At 53.7% G+C, this 3,906-nt stretch overlaps 1 pseudogene; it reads right to left on the reverse strand.

The window, feature by feature from the left end:
- Window positions 1-557: 557 nt before the first annotated feature.
- The window catches only part of LOC119273307, a 16,707-nt pseudogene continuing 13,358 nt past the window's right edge, over window positions 558-3,906 (reverse strand).

A 3,906-nucleotide genomic window follows, 5' to 3' on the forward strand; every position in this document is an offset into this window, starting at 1 on the left:
GAAGGGAGGATGGCCGCGCGCCGCTAGGACGGGTCTGGGGAAGGGGAGGGGGATGGGCGGATCCTGCTGATTCCATCAACCTGAACCAAACCATACTAACATTTCTGAATTTTTGGCTAGACAAATGGTACTAGTATAATATCATGAACTAAAAAAAATATTTGATATGACAGCATCTATCAGATCAGTTTTTTTAAATAATATATGAGATCAGTTATGTTTGTGGTGTGCAGACAATAACTGAAAACATATCAAACCTTATGTTTTACAACCAATTTGGTGGCTTAGGTTTAGCACTTCTACTGCTAAGCATCTAAGCAGCGAGGGTTATGATACATCATCGGAGCCGAATGTGCAAATCTATAAGTGCTTTGCTGCTGTTTGAGCTGATCCATCTGTAGTGGGTGTTCATCCTGCTGCTGCTGTCCATAACATCTTGGAGTCTGAAGAAACACACACACTTGGATAGACAGAATTGTGGTGTTTGATTCTCCTGACCTTTTGGATAACTCCAGGTTAATGTAGTTTCAGGGAAAATACAAATAAAGAACAATCGATCAGAACAAAGTGAGCTCATTGCATTCTTTTGATTCACTGATAATAGCTAAGCACCTGGTTACAACACGTTTCCAACATTACAGCGAGTGTTAACACTTGACACTAAGTTTATTGAGAAAAAACAGGATGAAGAAAAGGAGCTGCCATGGAAGCAAATAGACCAAGTGCACAAGGGAAATGATTGAAAAGGAGAATCTCTGAAACCGTGGTGTTTAAAACTATTCTCGTGACAAGCTCGGGCTTAAGCAGAACTACCGAGGATACCTTGAAGATGAAGTGAACTCCTCTTCCATACTATACTGCCTGGACAATACCTCGGTCCTATTTCCATCTAAAGTCCGTGGACAATTTCTTAGCTCACCCTCCTCCTGTCCCCTGGATGCTTGAGTGCCTTCGAGTTTGATCTCCACTTGCTTCATGGATGGACGATCCTCACCTCGTAATGCTATACACATTGCTGCAAGTGCTACGACTTCTTCCATTTCTCTCCCTCCCTCTTCCATAACTTACGGATCTAGAATCACTGACAAATTTCCTTGTGTGAATAAGGTAGAAAAATGTGAAACAAGGCCTTCATCTTCAGAAGAGATGTATGAAAATGGTTTCTTTCTAGTCAACAACTCCAGAAGCAGGACACCAAAGCTGTACACATCACTTCTTTCCGTGAGACGCCCGGTATAGAAATACGTGGGGTCCAGATATCCTCTTGTACCTTGCACTCTTGTTGTGATCCCTGATCTATCCACCGGAACATATCTTGAAGTTCCAAAGTCTGCGACCTTTGCTGTTAGAGTGTCATCCAGAAGTATGTTACCAGACTTGATATCTCTATCACTACCAGAAAAACTGGGGTTGCCGACGGCCAAATCTATGCCGACGGCCCCCGTCGGCATCGCCGGACCTATGCCGACGGCCAAGGATAGGCCGTAGGCGTAGAAAAGCCGTCGGCATACATCCATCTATGCCGACGGGGCCGTCGGCATAGACGAGGCCGTCGGGACCGCCCGAGATACGCCTACGGGGCCCGTCGGCATAGGTCAGGCCGTCGGCATAGCACGGGCCCACCTGCCCGGTCAGCGCTGATCATTTGACGGCGTTGAACCTACGCCGACGGGTGGTAACGGCGGCCGTCGGCATATCTGTGGCAGAGGTATGCCTACGGCATAGCCGTCGGCATAGGCCCCTCTGCCACGTCAACGACCCGTGTGCCACGCCACGTCATCGATCCGTGTGTGCGCAGGTATGCCGACGGCCTTGCCGTCGGCATATGTTTACTTTACTTAATTTTTAAATTTATCTGTGGCAGAGGTATGCCTACGGCACAGCCGTCGGCATAGGCCCCTTCGCCACGTCATCGATCCTTGTGCCACGCCACGTCACCGATCCGTGGGACAACCTCCGTGTGTGCACATATATGCCGACGGCCTTGCCGTCGGCATACGTGGGCATTACTTTATTTTTTTTATTTTTACTTTGTTTTGTTATTTTTACTGTATTTTAGTTTTTGCTTTTGCATAAGATAATTATGCCTTATCTAAAAAAAACATACCCGATGGTATATCGATTGCCCCCCCGTTACGAACGTCGCTATCGCCGTGTCACGGAGGGGGGAAACGGTCGACACGGAAGGAATTCTGGTTGGTAGGGGGGTTCGGGGTGTAGCTATGTCACCGAAACATCGCACGGGTCCCGATGCATATGTGAAAGTGTTCATGCATGCATAGACGCCCGTCTTGGGGCTCCGGGGTGTCCCCCCCCCTCACGGACGGCGCCGCCGCCGGCACCTGGAGGGGGGAAACGGACGCGTGGGGTCTACACGGAGGGGATCTTGCTGTGGGTCTGGCCCGGATGTTGCTCCAAAGTGTTCCTATGGGCTGACCTAACACAACCGGGTGGGAAGGTCCACTGGTCAAAGCCCGTCCGTGCAAAGTCAAAGGGCTAGATCCCGTGGTCAAACGCTACAGGATTAGGCGGGACGGGGGCACTGGGGGGTAGCAATGCCACCGGAGCGTCGCACCGGGCCCTCATACATGCGGGGTGGTGTGGTGGCATGTCCGAAGAGGCGGGACGCGTCTCCGGGGCGTGGCCCCCCCTCACGGACGGCGATGACACGGTAGTAGACGTTCTGCGGTAACGATGCGGCGTCAATATTACTAAATACTCGGAGCGCGATAAAATCATGAGTTTTTTGCACGACGCGGGCACATGTGCTATAGGAACGATGGTATTTTTTCATAATTTTTGGTGATGGAGAAGTATCCGAAAAATTCCCTCTACGCGGATTGCCCTTCGCGCGTCTACGGCTGTGGCCGGCGGCCTCCGGGGGCTAGCATGCCGCCAAATCTTGCATAGGCGGCCTCTCACAAGTCTGGAAGTGTTGTGGCAGCTGCAAACGCCCGACACGCATGTCCGGGGTGTGCCCCCCTCACGGACGGCGCCGCCGCCGGCACCTGGAGGGGGGAAAAGGACGCGTGGGGTCTACACGGAGGGGATCTTGCTGTGGGTCTGGCCCGGATGTTGCTCCAAAGTGTTCCTATGGGCTGACCTAACACAACCGGGTGGGGAGGTCCACTAGTCAAAGCCCGTCCGTGCAAAGTCAAAGGGCTAGATCCCGTGGTCAAACGCTACAGGGTTAGGCGGGACGGGGACACTGGGGGGTAGCAATGCCACCGGAGCGACGCACCGGGCCCTCATACATGCGGGGTGGTGTGGTGGCATGTCCGAAGAGGCGGGACACGTCTCCGGGGCGTGGCCCCCCCTCACGGACGGCGATGACACGGTAGTAGACGTTCTGCGGTAACGATGCGGCGTCAATATTACTAAATACTCGGAGCGCGATAAAATCATGAGTTTTTTTGCACGACACGGGCACATGTGCTATAGGAACGATGGTATTTTTTCATAATTTTTGGTGATGGAGAAGTATCCGAAAAATTCCCTCTACGCGGATTGCCCTTCGCGCATCTACGGCTGTGGCCGGTGGCCTCCGGGGGCTAGCATGCCGCCAAATCTTGCGTAGGTGGCTTCTCACAAGTCTGGAAGTGTTGTGGCGGTTGCATAGAGGGAATAGGGCCACCTCCGGGGACCACTCCTATGCCGACGGCCTGGCCGTCGGCATAGGGCCACCTTATCCTCGTCACCCCGGCCCTCCTCCTCCACTCGTTTCTCTCCTCGCACCCCGATCCAACTCCCTCTCCTCGACACCCAACCGCCACCGCCACCCTCTCCGCGCCGTCGACGCCCCCTAGCCGCTCGCCCCGCCACCGGCCGCTGCCATCTCCACCCACCCGCGCCGCGCCGCCGCTCCGCCCTACCCGCCCCATCCCCACCCACCCACCCACCCGCGCC

The sequence above is a fragment of the Triticum dicoccoides genome, chromosome 3A (genome assembly GCF_002162155.2).
Source record: "Triticum dicoccoides isolate Atlit2015 ecotype Zavitan chromosome 3A, WEW_v2.0, whole genome shotgun sequence".
NCBI lineage: Eukaryota > Viridiplantae > Streptophyta > Magnoliopsida > Poales > Poaceae > Triticum > Triticum dicoccoides.